The 22744-nt window shown below is 34.6% G+C and overlaps 1 protein-coding gene across 2 annotated transcripts in view; it reads right to left on the minus strand.

Annotated features, from left to right (window-relative positions):
• Nucleotides 1-22744, minus strand: part of LOC126775071 (dystroglycan 1) — a 93063-nt gene that overhangs the window by 55665 nt on the left and 14654 nt on the right. For both annotated transcript variants that reach the window (XM_050496806.1, XM_050496805.1), the window contains exon 2: nt 12204-12245. The gene's annotated coding sequence lies outside the window, so the exon portion shown is untranslated. The remainder of the gene's footprint in view (nt 1-12203; nt 12246-22744) is intronic.

Consider the following 22744-nt stretch of genomic DNA (forward strand, 5'->3'; position numbering starts at 1 on the left):
TTGATAAAATCAGTTCATACGAAATACATTTCATGGCAATTAAAAGTACCAGTACACATATTTAATAAAATTCATGGAAATTAAATTAAGAAAATATAGTATAACAAGAAAATATGTGTAAAAATTTGACGCAGAACAACAACTAAAATGTAGTTAAAAACCTTTGTTGGTAAAAATATAGTAAGTAATTTTAGGATAATGACAAAATATAAAAAAACGACTGTAACAGTTATGTGCTATACATGCGTTAACCGTAACAGCCTGTGAATGTCCCACTGCTGGGCTAAAGGCCTCCTCTCCTCTTTTTGAGGAGAAGGTTTTGGAGCTTATTCCACCACGCTGCTCCAATGCGGGTTGGTAGAATTCACATGTGGCAGAACTTCAGTGAAATTAGACACATGCAGGTTTCCTCACGATGTTTTCCTTCACCGTAAAGCACGAGATGAATTATAATCACAAATTAAGCACATGAAAATTCAGTGGTGCTTGCCCGGGTTTGAACCCACGATCATCGGTTAAGATTCACGCGTTCTTACCACAGGGCCATCTCGGCTTTCATTGCGTTAAATGTCCTTCAAATGATGCGGTAATGAAGCTCGATCTCATTTAAGGTATAATGTACACAAGTGATAAATTACCTTTATCTAGACATTTTGTCTATATAACACCAATTCATCACTGTCTGCATCATGCGTCTTCTGCATTAGTGAAAGTGAATTGATTCAATGCGAAAAAAAAGAATAAATTACATCATCCCACCCATTAAGTTTGTAGTGCGCGTGCCATATGCGACGCGAAAGTTTTTGCCAAATTGGCCGCAATTTAAATCCCAACTTAAATTTGAAGGGATTCCATATTAAGTATTGTCTATGGTAATTTTCTTAGATGTATCATAAAAACTAGGAGGTAGGGCTTTGTGCAAGCCCGTCTGGATAAGTACCACCTTTTTTTTTTTTTTCTCGCTGGACAAACACATTTATGTGTTTCCCCCACATAAAGTGGGGGGGTATGTGGGACTCGCCGGCGCTGATGGCGCCGGAATACCCACTAAAAACCAGCGGTACCCACTCCATCTTGTCGGGGGACGTCACGGGATCGCTTGCGCATACTACCGTGCCGGGATAAGTACCACCTACTCATCAGATATTCTACCGAAAAACAGCAATACTTAGTATTGTTATGTTCTGGTTTAAAGGATGAGTGAGCCAGTATAACATATATACAGGCACACGCGACTTAACATCTTCGTTCCCTAGGTTGGTGGCACATTGGCGATGTAAAGAATGGCTAATACTTCTAACATCGCCAATGTCTATGAACGGTGGTGACTACGCAATATCAGGTGGCCCATTTACCTGACTGCTTACCTATAACATACAAAAAAAACTATTAGAGAAAAGATATACTTTAGATTTTTAATGATATTAAAATCTTATTTCTTTTTTATAACAGTAAATAAAAACAATTTCTGTGGCAAAATACGCTATAAAAATACTGCAACCATGTTCAATATTAAATTTTTATCTACAAAAAAAAATACATTTCAAATAAATTCGGTCGAACAAAACAATATTTTAGGCTATTGAGTAAAACGCAATGTAGAGTGGCTTACAGCACCGTCGATTGTTTTATTGCTTTCCTGCGCGCCAGCTGGTTCCGAAACACGAGAAACTTCCATATGCTGCTGGCCACAGAATAGCGGTATTGTCCGAGCCTGAATAAGCTATTACCCTAACATGTGAAGTTGTTTATTGTAAGCAATTGACGCTAACGGCCGAACAATTAGCGGTGTTACAATAATGCACTACATGCATTTAATGCAATTTCACCGAGCAATTCGCAATTAAGAACAATGACAATAAAATTAAGTCAAACATATTTCATTGGAACTGCTGGTCATAATTTATTGATTCAACATTAAACATGTTATATAATAATTCTATAAATACAGTTTGTTGTTCAAAATAGATATCGAATTAAAGAGTTCATATTTTAATGCATTGGAGTTGTACATTAAATAGTTCGACGGCAATAAATTCTTTCAGAAGTCATTTTTCCGAACGAGCTTCTAGTCTAGGAACTCGTGAGGAGCTTATTTAGATGGCGATTTCATAAACTGGGATATACTGCTATTTTATATTTTCAGTTAATGTTTTCGAGTCACGAGTTAAGAAAGAAAAGTTAATTCTGCAAATCAAATAAATAAAAAAATACTTATATTTAAAGTTTATCAATCAATCAATCAACAGCCAATCGTTGTCCACTGCTGAACATAGGCCTCTCCCAAGGTGCGCCAAAGCTCCCTGTCCTCCGCCTTCCGCATCCAGTTGGTGCCCGCCACCTTCTTAAGGTCGTCGGTCCACCTGGCTGGAGGGCGCCCTACGCTGCGCTTGCCGATTCGCGGTCTCCACTCTAGGACTCGTCTGCTCCAACGGCCATCGGTCCTACGACATACGTGACCAGCCCACTGCCACTTCAGCCTGCTAATTTTGCAACCTATGTCGGTGACTCCGGTTCTTTTCCGGATAATCTCATTTCTGATCTTATCCTTCAAAGATACTCCGAGCATAGCTCGCTCCATAGCACGCTGAGCGACTTTGAATTTGTGGACTAGTCCCGCAGTTAGTGTCCACGTTTCGGCACCGTATGTCATGGCAGGTAAGACGCATTGGTTGAAGACTTTCGTCTTCAAACATTGCGGTATAGACGACTTGAGGACTTGACGAAGGTTGCCAAATGCTGCCCATCCCAAGCGAATTCTTCGATCGGCTTCCTTCTCGAAGTTGTTCCTACCGACTTGTATTATCTGTCCTAGGTAGGTATATTCACTAACAACTTCGAGAAGTTTCCCCTCGACGTATATCGGTCCCGGCACGACATGCCTATTGAACATGACCTTGGTCTTTTCCAAGTTCATACCGAGACCGACACACCGGGAAGACTCGCCTAGGCTACGCAGCATTTCGGTGAGTTGTTCCAGCGACTCTGCTATGATGACGATATCGTCGGCAAATCGAAGGTGTGAGATGTACTCGCCGTTTACATTGACTCCATACCTAGTCCAATCCAGCGTTTTGAAAACGTCTTCCAACGCGTTGGTGAACAGTTTCGGGGATATTACATCCCCCTGTCTCACCCCTCTGCGCAGTTGGATCGCCTTCGTCTTACAGTCCTGGATGTGGACAGTCATTGTAGCGGCGTTGTACAGACATCTCAGTACCTCGATATATCTCCAATCGATATGACATCTCTGCAATGAGTCGAGCACTGCCCAGGTTTCGATGGAGTCGAAGGCTTTCTCGTAGTCCACAAATGCCATACACAGCGGCTGATTGTACTCTTCGGTCTTCTGCACAATCTGCCGAACAGTATGGATGTGGTCCACGGTGCTGTAGCCTGATCGAAAGCCGGCTTGCTCTGGGGGCTGGAACTCGTCAAGTCGTCTGGCGAGACGGTTCGTGACGACTCTTGAGAACAGCTTATACACGTGACTCAGGAGGGAGATTGGTCTGTAGTTTTTCAAGAGGGTTTTATCACCTTTCTTGAAAAACAGTACCACCTCACTCCCGCTCCACGTTTCCGGGGTCTTGCCATGTTGGATGACGGAATTAAAGAGGCTTGCTAGCTCTTTCAGGACCGGAGTCCCGCCTGCCTTAAGCAACTCTGTTGTGATTCCGTCATCTCCCGGAGCTTTGTTGTTTTTAAGCTGTTCTAGAGCCGCCCTAATCTCTCCTTGGTCAACGACCGGGAGCTCCTCGGAGTAATGGCGCATAAGAGGGGCGCGCTGGTCATCAATACTGATTCCCACGGGTTTATCCGATCTTGAAGAGAACAACTGCCCATAAAACCTCTCTACTTCTCCGATAATCTCAGGCCTAGAGGTAACGACCCCACCATTTTCAGTTTTAAGTTTTGTCAGACGCGGCCTCCCAAACTTGCGAGCGAACACTTTCGATCCCCGATTTTGCTCAATCGCAGCCTTGATGGCACGGGTATTGGAGCGTCGGAGATCGCGTCGCGTCAGCGTTTTTATTGTTCGGTTTAAGGCCTTATCTGACAAAAACGATGGTAGTTCTCGTCGTTTTCTCATGAGCTCGAGTGTCTCAGCAGAGAGTTTTGGTGCGTTGTCTCTTCTCTGTGGCGGAAAACACTTGCGGGATGTGTTTTGCAGTATTTTGACCAGCGTGTCGGTTCTCTCATCAATGCTGCTTATGGTTTCCAACGCGGTGAATTGATTTTGAAGTTCCATTTGGAACTTTTCGGAGCCTTGAGCAGCTTGGAGCATGGTAGGTCGGAGAGTAGACCTCATCATTCTCGATCTTTCGGCTTTTAAGTTGATATTTAGAGTGCCTCGAACCAAGCGGTGATCACTTCCGGTATTAAACCTGTTGATCACTGAAACATCTCTAAATATGTGCCTTTTATTCGAAATGATAAAGTCTATCTCGTTCCTTGTCACGTTATCGGGGCTTCGCCAGGTCCACCTCCTCTGAGGCTTCTTTTGAAAGAAAGAATTCATCAAAAAAAGCCCCTGCGCTTCGAGAAAGTTTACCAGCATTTGCCCCCTGTGATTTCTGCTGCCCAAGCCGTAAGGTCCGACTTTCGATTCACCGCTATCTTGTACTCCCACTTTAGCATTAAAGTCTCCCATAACAACATTGTAGTGGGCCCTCGAGGTGTCGTTGAGGGCCTTTGCGATGTCCTCGTACATCGCTTCGACCACATCATCAGAGTATGTCGAAGTTGGCGCATATACCTGTACAACCTTCAGGGAGTACCTGTCGGAAAGTTTTAGGACAAGGTACGCTACCCGATTCGACACACTACTGATTTCCACAATGCTGCTAATGAGATCCTTTTTGACAAGAAAACCGACACCACCCTGGGAGAGGTTATCACCTTCGCGGAAGTAGAGTAAGTTACCGGACTCTAGAGTTATCGTGTCCTCCCCCTGTCTTCGGACTTCAGATAACCCCAGTATATGCCAGTTTATATGACTTAACTCTACTTCTAATTCGGCGAGGTGATGGTCCAGCCTCATCGAGCGTCCATTATACGTTGCCATTTTCAGTCGTTTTATACGGTAGCCTGCCGTGAACCGGTGATTCTTAGCACCCCCTGCCCTGCCGATACCGCGACCGCTACCTTGGTCGGGCCTAGCGGGCTTGCCGGTAACTGGGGGCCTTTTTTTGGGCGCATCTGCCATTAAGGGAGGGGTTTGCCCATACTCGCCGCGCTGGGCAGGCGTGTTGGCGAGCGCAGTAGGGGGTAAGATGTTTATGGGAGGGGGGACGCTGCTGCCCATCCCCCCTTTTCCCCGTCCCTCAGTCGCCTCTTACGACACCCACGGGATGAGATTGGGGGAGTACTATTCTAAGCCGGTACTCCACGGCGATGTTGATTTAAAGTTTAAACGAATACAAAACATTGAAATTCTTCTGACTAGCTTGTTTGAGTTGACAGATTATTGAATAATCTAATAAAAGAACCGGTAACGAGGGTATTGCACCTTGACGTAATTGAAATTTGACGGTAAACGTACACTTCCTGTTCAACCTTAAACTGATCACTCTTCCGTGGCTAACTTTGCATCGATAATAGTGTGGGAAATTGTCACGTAACTCAAAAATAAAATACATATAATTCCATACGTGTAAGGCTGGAGCAAGGCACGTCCCGCCCATGCTATTCACAACCGGTTATTGTATGCAAACGATGTCAGGACATTTTTCAAGCCGACTGCCGGATTAGTGATATTTGTATTCGCCGTTTTATGTTCGTCTACCAACTTATTTTAAGTTTACTAGTAATATTTAAGCCCCGACATAATATCGACCATTTTAAGGCTTATAGGTATTAAAAGTTCATATACTATTTAAATTTTATTTCAATTTATCAACAGTATATATATGCAAAATTATAAAACTATTTGTTACACATAAAATATCTTAAATATGACCTTCAAAGCTAAGGAAATAAAAACAAACGTATTTTTGTAGCACATATCTAATTGAGCATATTACACAAACATATTAATTGAAAATAGAACATTTTTTTTATTTCCAGCAATAAGCCAGGTTTAGTCGATCAATTAAGCGATCCCGCGGCGTCCCCCGACTAGACGAAAAGGATACCGCTGGTTTTTTAGTGGGTATTCCGGCGCCTTCAGTGCCGGTGAGTGTGCCCCACATACCCCCGTACTTCGTGGGGGAAACGCGTAAATGCGTTTTTCCAACGAAATATAAAAAGGAACGGTTTAGCCAATTAAATAATCATCAAAAATAGCAGGTCGTCTGTGGTAGTGCACGGATTGTCAACTTAATGTGTAACAGGACAATTTAAATTCTTAAATTGAATTCAGTGTAATCTCAAGGCACTGATGAATAGGCCTTGTACTGTATTAAATCCAGGCGTCTGACCAATCATCGTGACCTGATTCACGCTGAGGGAGCACGGAAACATTTTACTCACAAATCTATGTAAAGTTGATTTTAAAGCAGACAATGTAAATTATAGCAAATAATTTACATAGTGTTTTTTCGAAAACCACCATAATTATTTTGATTAAAATTGGTCTACTGATGTTTTGGGATACAAGATGGAGGATAAGGAAATAATAAAAAATAAATGTATTATTTTAAAAATATATCGTCTATTCATTTTTTTTAAATATTTGATTAAATTGATGTTTGGCTTAATGGATAATATAAAATAAAATATCATAATCCCCAACGTAGCTTGGTTATACTAATTAATTAATCAATGCAAAAAAAATGTTTTAATTTAAAATAAATTAATTCAAAAGTAAAAAACATGGCGTGTAAATATATTCCTTTTTCTCGTATAAATCAGATTGTATAAGATCTTATTAAAGATATCATAAATAAGAATAGATATCTAATTATCGAGGCCTTAACGTTTATATTAAAGTACGCATATCTGCTATGTCAATGACCTCGCATCAGTTGCTCGCGATCAAATTGATTAAACGCTAATATGATACAGCTCTCGACGGTTCCGTCGATGCTCTTTAATTGTCATAATTGCTATCTCAGAATGAAATGCTGACCGAGAACATTAGTACAGCTGACATTAACGATGGTATGTTCCTAATGTATTTTGATCATATATATGATAAATAATTGGAATATTCAAACTAATTTGTAATTTTCGATCTCATTTGATAATTACATACAATTAAATCGACTTTAAATAAATATAAAAGCATTATGAAATGAAACATCTATCGAAATATCAAAATATTTTAAATTTTAATGTTTATGTCAGATTCATATAAAAATAATCCGTAAAAAAGTAACAATAAACTGAATAGTACAAATAGTACATATATCAAAAATTCTCAGAAATATTGACAATAATACGATAAATCTAAAACATAAATATTATGTAATGTATCTGATATACTCGGAACATCGACATATATAATTTACCTGCTCTCTTAAAGTAATTAAGAAAAGTAAATTAAGTATTAAGTAATTCCACAAATCAAACGATATTGGTTAAAATGAATGATAAACGATATTGGTATAAATGTGAGTTACTCATACAGTTAGTTACATAGTCGCTACGCTGTAGTTCGACTTAAAATCAAGTTTCATTCAATTTCACTCTGACTCAACAAATAAGACAGATATTATTCGTTAACCGTGAAACAGTATGTCGTTATAAATTCGACAAACAGTTACAGAGTATTCGAAGCAGTCATAAGTTTTATGCGCGTGATTGCGTTCGGCGGCGCACGCGCATCAACGAACTCAAAATAGCCGCTGACTCAGACAACCAGAACCACTGTGCGTTGGCGGTGAAAACAAACTACGTTTTGCTCAGTTTGTAAATCGAGGCTTGTATTGTGATCTTTAAATAAACGCTTAGTCGATTAAGTAACTGCTCGCTACTACGACAAAGACCCTTTTGTAATTGATATAATATCATTTAAAAAGAAGAGGTTTCATATGTAAAGATTTATTTGTATAAACAAGTTGTCGATTAAAGGTCATAGCAAGGTAGGAACAGGATTAGATAATAGTAATACTTGATTCCGTATTAGGATAACGACAAACCAGAGATACCGACAACATCTAAAATGGAAGAAGTGTTCGCTTAACGAGTACGCTGACTCTAAGGACTTCCACCTTAACTAACAAAAACAGTGACATCTAATACGTTGCTTTCTCGCTCTTGCACTGCCGGTATGTTGAATGGAGGCAAAGGACCGACAATTTTAATATAGAAAAGAAAATAAATCTTTTTAACTGGATACTAAAGCAGAAGCTGCCTTTTTAATTGCTAAGGGATCGTAAAAACAATAGAAAGTGGTTTAAGTTAATGTAATTTACAAGAAGTAAGAATTTCTCAACAAAAAAAACCTAATGACATCGCTGTGTTGTGTCGTTAGCAACTTCCTTTGACTTACAAAAATACCTGCGTCAGCAATACTGATCTATGACTTATATACTTCTATTTTTATTATAAATACTTATCGCTGTATATAGATATATTATTATCGAAACAAAAATACGATTTTCAGAAATCTATATTGTACTAACATAATGAAGCTTTAGAGATTGTTTGTTTTTAATTTGAACGCGCGATATGCGCGAATCTCGGGATATATTTTTTCCATTTGATATCCCGATTCAAAAAAATTTAAGCAGCCCTGTCATCAGTGAAGCAACGGTAACGAATATAAGAATCTCTTATTACATGCCTAAACTCTAGAGCTCGTAAAACCCATCGATTTAGTAATAGTAAACACATTTTTAACATAATTACATATCAAAGAATCAGCAGTTAATTATACGATAATAAATCATTTCCCAAAACATTTATTGTTCCGTTGGGATGACAATTGCCTTATCTATAATTTCATTTATAGATTATTCTGATTCACAATAGACATCGGCGGAGCAAATTTATTGTTAGTCTCCCGGGTTTCAATTCAATTACACAAGGCCAATTCAAGTCAGTAATTAGCAGGAACTAGCATGTAATTGTATTCTAGTGTATAAGTGACGCGCACTGTTTTCCTTATCTGGCCTGAGGGTCGCCAGCGACTTAGCGTATCAATGTCAAATTGTCTGCTCCTTATCCTGTATAATTATACTGGCGTCAGTAAAGACGACATATTAATCTTATTAGTGTTCTATATTATCATAAGTGACACCATTGGTAACATTATATAAATCGATTAGTGATTAGATTTTTCTACAAATCATATTTAAGTCATTTTGAGTGACTCCATATGGACAAGGAATCCTTTGTACATTTTTTCCATCACTCTCTGATTTTATATTTGCAATGTTTTTATCTATCTATATTATCTATATATATAAACGACGATTAATGGTGACAATAACAGTTAATATTTTTACAGTACCAATTTACGGTGGTAACCACTTACCATTAGGTAACCCATTTGCCATTCCCACCATAAAAACATTAAAGTTGTTTGAAATTAAGATACACTTTCGTTTATCATCTTTTCACTTTATAATCTAAAAATAACAATTACAATAAGCAATTATGTTAACAGCTAATGCATTACGAGTGATGTCATAGCCATTTCTATCTATCGTCTTCCGGTGTGGGACGTTGATAGACGTATGTGGATCTTGAGAATGGACGTGCGATATCGTTCGGCGCCGGCGCATTCTTGTTTGGCGAGGACCGGATACCGCGAAATAATGCATCAATCAGCGTTAGTGGGATGTAGAGGATATATCATTATTCGTGCGTGCTTCTGTTGCATACGTTTCAACAAAATCATATTCATATTAATAACGAGTGTCAGAGTAATAACGCTAATGTTTTATACTATATTATATTTTATTTCAAACTTCAAGTAATTTACAAGCAAATTTAAGCAATTTTTTTTATCTTACAAATTCCTTACAAGGGATAAAATCGCTCAAGTCCATTAAACAACGACAAAAAGTAAAAGGACACCAAATTCGTATTTCAACGTCCATTAGACACGTAGCTGTAATCTCAATCTTCAGCGCTGATAACGTGAAGAGGGATGTCAGGGGGTTTTTATCACGGCCTTTCTTCTTAAAACAAGAAACTGTTAGTTTTAGTAGCGAACATCGGTCTTGTATTAAGGGCTATTCAGATATTATCGATTTTATTAGCTGCTTATTATATTTTCAAAGTATTCTGAATTGTTTCAAGTTAAGTTACTAGGCATTATATAAAAGCGAAAAGTTTGTTTGTGTTAATGAGATATTGTTATTATTGGGAAGACTATTTACAAAAAAATAATGCATATTTGATATTAGAATTATTACAAATATGGTCGCGAGTGCCAATTCTATAGCACCAAAAAAATATTTGAATAGTCACTTTGAATACAGTTAATGTATCGTAATGAACAATGTAAGATAATAAATTTAATAAATTAATACAATGTCGACACAACTCCAAATCAGAAATTCAATAGAAATTTTGGACTATGATTATTTTAAAACCACCCGAATATCACACATGGGATAATAGCAACAATATAGAGAATAATACAATAGAAGTTTATAAAATAGAAATGATTCGTATAAAATAAAATCGTAAAACATTTCATGTTATTATAAAATGAAGATGAAAATAGTACAATAAACTCAGCATCGTCAGTTACATCGTAAAAAGTTAACCTAAAAATACATTATAACAAAATCGTTGGGTTTATTTATAAGGTTGAATGATCGGCAAAAAATATGATCTTTCGACGTGCATAGTAATCATATAACATTCATCTGTTTATTTTCACGCACACGAGTTTTTGCGTGGCGTACTTATATCTCATGAACATGCATGTGTGCGGGAAGTTCGTGTATATACATACATACCATACATTCTTAGACATTCTTAAAAATAAGAACAAATTCTGTAAGTCTCAAAACTTAATTGCCACCTTTTTAATATATAAATTGTACCCAATACGAAAGTGGTAGTCATGTTGATATTGCGTCAGTTTAATAAAGCGAAACTATGATATTATATTTAAAAAAAATGATTATATATTGTGTGTATATTATTATTGAAACACATACAAATACAAATAAACCCGACAAAGTACAACATACTTTGATATATCAATTACAAAGATTTGAATTCGTTTCGACAATTGTGTTGTATTTAATATGAATTATTAAATGAAGCATGCAATGGCTCGCATTACCGTTTTTTTTACCGATTTTGCTATTTATATTTCATACACAGTAAAAGGTTAAATTATAGGAACTTATATTAAAGTGTAAGTAGAATGAATGATTGAGTTATACGAACCATCGTAAAAATAAATATATTCTTAGAAGTACCAAAAAGAAACTCATTAGTAAGGGTTTTCCACCAATTAAATTGCAGAACTATGATACTTAAAAACAATCAAATTATTATTTATCCTGTATGAAAAACAACAAATACTAACTTTACGACTTTTATCGTCTGTAGTTTTATCGAGTAATAAGCTTTACTCGTATTTATTGATGTTTTTTTTTTTAACTACACGAGGTTTAAATTTATTGATAGAAAGTAAAAGTACTTTACTTATCGAAGTAAAGCAAAGTAAGTTGTTAAAAACACTAACTTGTTCCCCTTTTTATGTACCCTTCAATTCACTTATTGCAATAGAACTCATGAATATGATTAGATTATACTTGCAAATAGAGTATCCCCTATTCTTATTTTTGTTTGTGTAATAACAGCCTCGAAAATGGCCCATAGCTGAGAAATTAAATGAGAATATGGGGACCAATTCTACTAAGAAATTATCACTTAATCGCAATTGAATCGAAGCGTGATCGTTGCCGTTTATCCGTTTTCCTATTCTTTAATTTAATTATCGACTATTGGCATCAAAAAGTTTTGGTTTGACACAACGGTATATGTTAACATCATATCGGTTCAGTTCCGATCCAAATAAATATAGAATAGTCAAAGTTGAATTGGAATTGAATCGGGAACGTATCGTAATCGTTATGGATTAGTAGAATTGGCCCATGAAAACTTAAAGATTCTCATTCAAGCAAGCGCTATGCTTGAATGTGAATCTTTTATATTTAGTTAAGAGCCACGTATTTACTGGGCTTTATCAATTTCAATTGGTTTATAGCAGAGATCAAAGAGATTACATTCGAAAAAAATTGAAAACAAAAACAGACTTTAAATAAATATATTTCCAAATATCTTACCTTAAATATTATATCCTAAACATTAGACGTTGAATAATTGACCTGAAACAGAAAATAAAAACAATTTATTTAAAAATATATATATATATACATATAAAAAGTTATAAATTCTAAACTTTATAAAACGACCTCACACATTGTACTGTCCTGAATTCTGTACTTTTAACAGCCTACCTGACCCTAATTCAAGTAAAAACTAGAACTTTTTTACCGAGAGTTCTCTGTGTCGTTTTGTTTTTAGAGTGGATTAAATTTACGTTAGCGTTTAGTAACAACAAAGACAGTGATGATGAAATCGAGATAGCATGCAAATTTTAGTATTATAATTAAGGTGTACCATGAAACATTTTATGTTAGCTAAAATAAGTAATGTCTCTAAATGCCTTTTCTTAGTTCTTCAAGCTAAAAATAATCATCTAGACCAGACAAGGAATCCTTAATCTCACAAAGACCTAAAGCACCCCCCCTTCTTGAAAGACAACTGATACTGGAAGTCGTCTTCGTAGAGTCCAAGGAAAATTAGTTTAGTAATTAATAAATGTACCTAAAATAAGATTTAGCCTCTGTTAATAAAAACATGCAGGCACATTAAATAACATGAATCCATATTATAAAAAATATGGAATGGTAAGGATGGGTATTTCATAATATGAATATGCAAAGACACCGACAATATCCCCGTGGAGATACGATATTCGAAAAAAAGCATACTCATTCAGTTTAAATTACCCATACAGACTAATAAGACGGTGTATCTATATATATAGATATATCTAGATCTAGACTAGATCTATATATATATATTTATGATATCTCTACAAATTATATAGTATGCCGCCAATTTCATTGAATGTTTTAGTTTAAAATGCATATATACATATATATCGTGTATGTTGAGTATAATAATAATGTCCTCCAGACCGATTTCGGCCACGGCGGCCAATCTCAAGAGAGATTAGCCAACTACGCACGAGATATTGTAGTGTATGCGCAGACACAGGTGCACTCTCTATTCCCTAACTCTCATAATCCGATGGGACGGCAATCCGACACGACCGGAAAGAGTTCAGGCGCAGGACCAAAGGCTTTACGTGCTTTCCGAGGCACGGGAGTGTACTGACAATTTTCAGACAAAAAAACCCAATAAGTATAATTAGTCTATTAAGGTACATATAGGCGTAACGTTTATATTGAAACTGAGAATGCACTTATAAATATATATATTTGGCTTGTTGTACTGAAAAGTATAGATTAATTATTAATGTAATATAAATTGCTTTCTCGTGATAACTGCTCTTCTTAAAATCAGCTAAGTTTTAAATATTTAGTTGAATGTGATATTCAGTAAGAACTTATACTATATATATGTAGAATAACGTAAAATGTTTTAAGTAATCTAAATTAATTTGCCCATACGATAAAACCGTAATGAATTATGTTGGTTTATCAATTATACTTACCGTATTAAAACCCTTAACCCTTTCGTTTAAACTTTAAGGTATTAAAACATCCACGCATAACAATTTAAAATGCCATTACAGTATATGAAGGTAACATTAATAGGTCAATCAATGGTAGCCACATTTAGCTAGACGTAGAGTTATGGGTGCGTGCCTATAGGCCTTCGACATAAGCGATTAGGAACATGCACGCTTTCTAGCAAAAGTTTAAAGTACATTTAATTGTTCAATAAAAATAAAACATAAAAGTAATCGTAATTTACAATTTAGACCTTCGCCTATTAGTCGTCTGAGAAAGAACAATTAAAAAAAAACACGAAATTAATATCGCTCACAAACGATTTGTGGCACAAAAATTAAATTATTTAGTTAAGTATTTTAAAAGACGCTATCTAAATAATAAACCTGTACTTACTCTAATCCATCAGAGTTTTAATGATGAAAATGAAAATTTCATACAAAACAGTTCCGTAATCCACGTGCCAAACATTAGAGCGACGCCATTGTAAAAAGCTACGCACAAATATAGAAGTTAGTTCATACAAATATGAAGACAAAATTCAAAAGGTACTACGCACAAAAGGCTCATACGGAAATATTTTCCGTGTCTTTTCTTACATCATGTCGAGTGCCTCGCTAGGTGTGAACTTAAAGTGTTCAGTCAAGAGTTATGATTATTAACGATGCAGGCGAGTTGACGTCCGCTATTCAGTGTCTCCAGACATTCTCGAGGAAGTTTTTAAATTTCAATTTAATCTACAAGCTAAGGATTTCGTGCGGAATATGTAAGAAATACAGAACATATTTAAGAGCAAAATATATAGTAATACATTTACTTAGAGATACATGGCACAAGGGACATAACATCTTAGTTCTCAATTTTGGTGGCGCATTGTCTTAATAGAACCAATGTTGTATGGGTGGTGGTGACCACTTATCATCACGTGGTTCATTTGCCCCTCCACCACCCATTTTATATAAAGAAAAATAATAGCGCAAAATTTTGATAATTATCATCATTACAATAAACGCGAAAAGTTTGTGTGTTCAGGTGTGTTACTCAATCACGTTTCACGGCTGGATTTTAATATTTTTTTGTCCATAATAGTAAATTATGTCGTAGAACTAAACATAAAGTACCTTAAAAAGTTTAAAAATATATATAATTTACTTTATACAGAGCGAAGCGGGCGAGTAACAGCTATTATTGGATAATAAATTAGTAAGAGACTTGCGTGTAATTAGAACTAGTGAATGTATGGCTGAACACGTAACGTAGTCTAATTACACGCAACAGGGTTGTTTCAGAATTTGGGACGAAGTTGCAGAGTTTATGTAAAGGTAAACACATGTATGTACATCATTTACACATACATCTTACATATTTACATTGTAATACAATTCTCTGTTCACTCGCAAACACGGTCTTTGTCTACATTTCTTTTATTATCCAAAATAAAAATATTTTTTTTTATTTCCACATGAGAACTTTGTTACTCTTTAATAGATATTAAATGTACATTATTTGAAATAGACGCCAACATTGTCGCAAATAGGTATTAACAGACCAAGACAATCATTAAGTTCTATGATAATATAAACATTTTAATTAATACTGGTTTTATATTTTTATATTGTGGGAACATTTAGAAATATACTTTTGACCTCTATTGTTTTATCTCATGTTTGCAGATTTTTTGTTGCAAATCATTTTACCTAAATACATTACGACGGAATTTCAAACAATTGAATTAAATGATTTAAGCATGTCTGTCTGTATTATAATCGATAAACCAGATGTACCATATTGCTGTAATAGGATCTCTACTTTTTATACATAGATGTATATAATACATACTAATAATAATTATTTATGAATTTGTGAGTTTGTTTTTTTGTTTTTGGCTCCGGTAAGTGCGAATTTCAATTCTAATACATTTTATATTTATATTTACATGCTACATATATAATTACATTTTACAAGGGATTTATAAGAGTCGATTTTATGACATCGCGAAACTCGACCGGGTCAATAGTAAATCGACTAAGCCACAAAAGACCTGAAAACGCAAATGTCAAAGAAGAGTAGATTTCGATTTTTCCGCGCGGCGCGGCGATAGGACGCATGCGGCCGGTGACCAAAATCGACCGTAAAAATGGTAATTCGCAGGCCACGCAATCCTTTCTGCTCAACATTAAAAAAATCAACTTAGTCGCTTGCGATTTCAGCGAACAGAATAATTGGTAAGATATTAGCCCCGGACGAAATTTGAAATTGAATTGAAATTTGACAACTGTGAACGCTATGCCCCAAAGATTCATTAAAGAAATAGAAGCGAAGCTGCAATCGGTTCATTTACTTTATTTTACATGCAGCATAAAACCGAAACAGCAATTTTATTCAAATAAAATGTGTATCTGCCAACCCGCAGTGGTGCATTGTGGTAGAATAAGCTCCTAACCTACGGTAACAGGAGTATAGGTCTGTAATTAGAAGTGACTCATTTAGACACTGTTACCAAACCGCCGTGTAAGTAAATTAACAAATCATTATTTGAGTAGTTTATCTAACTAACAATTGGATACGACTGTGTTAAATATGTATAAATATTGTTTTTCCATGTGTGTATAAACATTGTTTTCAAATTTAGAAATAAATTAAATATATTCATATTTATGCTTGTAGTTAAAACTACAACAAACAGACTTGGCATAGCTAATATTTTCCCTTCAATACAAGCAAGTACTTGTGTAAACAATGAGCTTTACTTGTTTTAGCCGAGTCATTTTGTTTTATTTAGGCACGCTAAGATAAGTTACAGGTTTCCAGGTTTGCAAAGCAGTAAGGCTTTTACTAAATTTCACCCGGCCGGCTGTTCCGTTCTGATTAGATCGCTATCATCCCACGCAAGTAGGTCACACAATGCTTACCGTTTGAACACGCGATCAGTACAACTTTGTGCAATATCTGGGCGCTAGTTTAGTAAATTCGACCTTTTTCTTCGTAAGGATCATTCTTTCTTCAATCATCATCAACATTCAATTTAAGTTTGACGTTTAACTGTCATCGACTGTTGTAAGTTACGAGGATAATGTGACTTAGAAACGTTAAACATACCAGAATTTACTTAGAATTGTCTGTATTAATAGTTTATATAACAAAATACAAATATTCGTAAAAGTACAAGATCCACGAATGTTGTGACGAAACAATGACAATTTTACAATATAGATAGACAATTTTGGTAAGGTAATATAACCAGTCTATATGTAAATTGGACGAAGATGGTCCAGTCCAGACAAGTGGGTGGAAATCGTGAATCTTAATCGAAGATCGCGGTTACAAATCCGTGTAAACACGACTGAGTTATCCCTGACTTAATTTGTATTTATATCTCGACGTTAATGTAAAACATATATAGTCAGAAAATATATAATAATTGTATGAGTGTTAAGTAGGCATAGTGTAACCGGAAGTGTTCATTTTAGCAGTATGGGCCTTTAAATATTATATGCATTGTATTATTATTATTAAGTTCGCGATATACTGTAAAATTAATACAAAACATGTTTATCATTCATAACTTTTACGTAATCTGGAATAGTTTCGTTCTGACGCAGCAGTTCTATTCTGTTAGAACTAATTTCATTACTCATCCGTTAAATGTTGATGCGTGTGTTTCTGAAATGTTATAATTATTACACTTTCTGACATTTGATTACCGTTTTCTGCGATGAGTTTCGAGTGTGTTCTTACAGACTAGCCAAATACTGATGTCAATAATGAATAACCAAATGTACAGAATATCAATATTCCTTGCATTAAGCACGAGATCTAAGATTCTATGTCCCTGGAGCTTTAACTATATTTTAAGCCGCAACATGATATTACAAACTAACTAAGTTTTGCGGTAGAATAGCGTAAGAATGATATCCTTATGGTAACGCATAAGATGACTTTCATTGCCACACATAACATTTTATATAAATTAAAAAAATACAACGCTTCTAAAATCAAAACTGGGTAATATCGACTAAAATTGTATTCAAATATTATATTGATTTAACGGAGTTTAGTATTCGCATTTGATTAATGCAATTCTATAACAGTTTAAAGCATATGTTTCAGTATTATTTGCTGCGGTATACTTTGACAAATAAATTATGGGTTAGCGCCGTTACGAGGTATAATTGGGGATTAATTTGAATAATAGCCTCCAAACACGATATGTAATGAACTAAATATGTCTAGCATTGTATGACTATTTGAACTGGAAATGAGAAAGAATTTAAACTGCGTTAAATGTAAGTTAATGGGAAATAATTCTTAATAGTCTAAATATGTCAGCGACTTTTTGCTATCGAGGCTATGTTATAAATTTTATTAAGCCCCAATTAGCAAAAACGAATGTAGGCAATATACTTAATATGTCATGCTAAAATGCTATGGGTTATTAACCGATTTTTAGGATAATTGAAATAAAGTAATAATTATGAAAATGAAATTCTGTGTTTTTAGGAAGGGTTATGTGTGAGTGTGGGGTGGTAATACATACACACAAATACATGGAACTCTTTCTTACATGCATAGTTATATACGAATGCGGACTTAACTAAATATATTATACGGTGTGGAATGGTGGTAAGAATGCTACCAGCAATTTCCCAGTTGAATAGCAATTCCGATTCTGGGCGGAAAATTACCAGCCTTCTTGTTACCAGTGGAGTTATAAGTGAGTGTTGCATCTTTAAATTTTTAATCGCATATCGTATGTCTTGATAGCAAATTATGTTATTGTAAACCAATTTATACTGACTCATAATAGATAATTAGTTAATTTAATTAAATTCGGATAAACAAGTTTTTATTTATAGTAAAAAACTTGCTACTACGTGTTGATGAATTTTGTCATTAAGGCTTAGTGCGCACTGCGATTGCGAATGCTTTTTAGGAATAACTGAAAACGCCAAACCGCATACGATCACTCTCGATCCGTTTAAGTTTTTTTTTTCATTTCCATAGTGGAATTCTGGTAAGCAGCGTGTGTTGTTGCGCTTGCTCTGTTGATACTAAATACCAAAACCGAACGGAATTAACCGCTGTCCGTGGGACACCGTACTAAGATAAAAGACACAGGAAAATCGTATGTTTTCGTGTTAAAAATCAGTCACTGGCAGTTTTGAACCGTTTGCGTTCAAACGCAGTCGCACTAAGCCTAAGGTCGTTAAGGGGAATGATCAAATTGAAGAATAGGGATTATAATTTATAAGATATCTAATAAAATAAATTTATATTACAATAACATCACAATCCTTATTGTTATTAAAAAATATATATTATGCTGATTTAATGGTGCACTTTGTAATTTAAGATATTTGTATGTAATATGTGCAATATTAAACGTTCTTAAGAAAAATAGATAAAAGGTAAGTTAACTATGTGAGCAGATCAAATAGAGCCACAAAACAACACAAAACGAGATTAACTAATTTTAATTCATTCGCCGTCATTGGTCGATGCCTGCTGATGACGCAATGAGCGACCAATGGGCGTTTAATATTTAGCAAATTTAGTTATCTTACTTTGAATTCAAAAACTGTCGTTATGAAACACACGATTTTTTCACCGTTTCAATATTCACGTTTCACGGATTAGCTTCTTTTAATAATAAAAGTATTGTTTTACATTTACAAATATTAAACGGCTAAATAGAAACATTTGTTTATTTTATTCATTTCGGATTGAATGCGGCCATTTGGCGTGTTTGTATGGACGCATCGTCGTCGGCTGATTCATCGTCACCGACGCGTGTGGTCTGACAAGGTTTGTTTAACCTTAAACTGATTTCACAATAAACCTTTATCAGACCCACAAATATTTGTTCGAGATATAAAAGATACAATGTTAAAATACTGATGAAAACGAGCAAATTTTTTGCATCTTATCTTTACAGTACAGTATCAGCCTGTAAATGTCCCACTGCTGGGCTAAGGCCTCCTCTCTTTTTTTGAGGAGAAGGTTTAGAGCTTCTTCCACCACGCTGCTCCAATGCGGGTTGGTGGAATACACATGTGGCAGAATTTTAGTGAAATTTTTACACATGCAGGTTTCCTAACGATGTTTTCCTTCACTGTCAAGCATCTTATCTTCATCTATGTTCAATTTTTCAAGTGTGTGTCAATCGTTCAAGTGTGTGTATTTACATATATGGGTTCAAATTAATAATATATTTTAATTCGTTGGCTTCATATTTTTAGCTTTATGTTTTCATCTTATTACGTGTTTGACGGACAAGGTTATATATGTCAGTGCAATAGGACCTAAAAATACCTCAACATTGTAACCAATCCGGTATCTTTATATTCGTTAAATGTTTTGAATGGAATGGTTAGGTCACATTCAAAAAAAAAATCAAATCACATTCAAATAAAAATATAATTGTATGTGTGCGTACTGTATATATACATATTATCAAATGGTTTTTACTGATTATCATCTCAACGATAATGGAACTTTACTAAAGTATAGTATTCTTTTTTTGAATTTATTAATATTATTAAGGCAGATAACCAAATAAGCCACCATAGCAGACTGGTGCACTTTTAAATAGGATCTAAGATGTTATATCCCTTGTGCCTGTAATAAATAACACTGGCTTACTCAAATACGTCGAGTCGAATAATTGATAACGATGCATCCAGACGGTCTTACACCTAGCTATACTACAATATCGGATGCCATAACTTAAAAATCTTAAAACAGATACAATATAAAAACTTTAATTAATATTAATATAAAATAAAAGCATTTATATTAACTTCGAGCGTAAAAACAGTGAAATGTATCTTTGTAGTGTATTTTATTTCTTGTTACAAGCAGCTGTTCTTAGTGGATAATATGACCATGTTTATCAACTCAGTATGGGAGATTAGGACATATCCCGTTTATGATAAAAACATATTGTTTTTTGTCCTCACAGCAACTAATACATATGTGTTCTTTTTTTTTAAATGTTTCAAATAAGCGAAAAGCTTGCATTAGAAAATGAAATAATTTATCGGTTTTTTTTTGGTCAGAGAACGACATAATTATTGAAGAGAATCGGGTCAGTCCTGCTCAAACAGAACGTATTATCGCCTTATCTACGGAACATAAAACACAAACAAAACGAAATGAACAGATTTAAGTCAATGTCAAACACATGTGCAACCCACAAACGCATTTCAAACAAATAATAAAAAAGTCTTATCATTAGGGGCTATAAGAAAACAGTAATATAGGATTTTGCATAAATAGTAAGTATTACTCGGTAATGATAAGATTAACAAAATTTAAAAATTTATTTATTTGCCAAAACATTGCTAATTAATATTATAATATCCGGTGTTTCTGTATAACCACAAACAACTACATATATATAACTGAAAACGAATGTTTGTAAAGTACCTACTCGAGAAATCGAGATAAAACTTAGAAGGTCGAAGTTTAGGCATAGAATGGGGCTTTCGGTTGACATCAGAGAGAATTGTAATTAAATATTCTTGATAATGGTATTCAGGGAATTCTAAATTAGAAAACTTTTGTAAATTTATTTTTTGACTAGAGTGTATTGTAATATTTTACATATTTAAACATGGAGGATATACTTTAGGTAAATCGTTTGACTTACACATTTTCAGGTTTATTTTAAGAATATTTTACAATTATACATATAACGTATGTACAATAGTTTTATGTATTTTAGGAAGGCAGAAAGTGAGCAAATTGATCGTCAATGCTATGACATCTATGGGATCTGTGACATTATTTCCCTTGTGCCGGTTACAGAAAAACTCTGGCTAATTCATCCTTCAAAACGAAATACAGCCATAGAGTTTGTCACTGGAATCATCTCTAGGTAATTTATTAAAATATTTGCAGAACAATATGTGAAAACTTAATATTTCTTCATTTAAATAATTATTAATTTATACGTGTTCAAGAAAGAACGTACTTGGTAGAAGTTTGTTGTGATTTTTTTGGACTTTACAAACTTATACTTGGTAACGAAAAAAACATTAAGCAGCAAATACGCCAATCGAGTTTCCATCTAAAACAAATTCATAACAAAGTATAGAAATATTTTTAAAATTAAAAATTATGCTTAATTTTTACTACTAAGGTCAAAATATAACTGAAGCTGAGTCTAAAGTAGATAATTTAAATAAAGCCTAAACTTGGTTTTGAAAGGCCTTCCAAATGATAGTCAACGTATTCCGTCTAAAATAACGTCAAAATAAACCCAAGAAATAAGAAGTTGATGTTTGAGAAATAATTAGTAAACGAAAAAAAGTTTTCATCTTCATTTCATCATTAATTTTAGTTTATTTTATACGATGTAAAAGTCTAAATGTCCACAGCTGGGCAAAACCTTCTTTTCCGAACCGGTGGTAGTTTTTAAATTTTGACAATCAAAAAATAAGTGTGTGTGAAATTGAATTTAAATCCTCTTAAGCCTCCGATGCAGATTGGTGGATAAGCATGTAGCAGAATTACATCGGACACTGCATGTGTGTTTGTGACATGTGCGTGGGTTCCTCTTCACCTCATAATAATATTTTATTTATCGTTTCGTCTTGGTTTGCAATTCTGTTATTTATGTAATTTAATTAATATTATGTAAAAAGATAAACTTAGATTTAATTTATCATTCTTTTGAAATTAACTTGTTTACGTCATATTCATGAGGTCATTGATAAAAATTAGCTTTAATTAATTATTTTAAAATAATTTTTGTTACTATATATCCGAGTATTTATTGAAATATTATTATTTATTTTGTGGTTATCCACAACTGTGAATCAAGGTATATTCTTATTTTAGTATGGAACCCTAATGAACGCAAGGAAAAGACCAACCAGATTGCGTAGTAAAAAAAATGTTAATTCGGTTTTAAAGCAAAGCCATAATTTAGTTAAACATTTTTATCTTTACTTCGAAGGCACACGTGAAAGCGAATTTAATTCAAAAGCATTATTCATTCTTCAGACTATACACAGCTTAAGACATTTAAGAATTCGTTTTCGTAAATAAATACCCAC

This window comes from Nymphalis io, chromosome 17 (genome assembly GCF_905147045.1).
Source record: "Nymphalis io chromosome 17, ilAglIoxx1.1, whole genome shotgun sequence".
Lineage (NCBI taxonomy): Eukaryota > Metazoa > Arthropoda > Insecta > Lepidoptera > Nymphalidae > Nymphalis > Nymphalis io.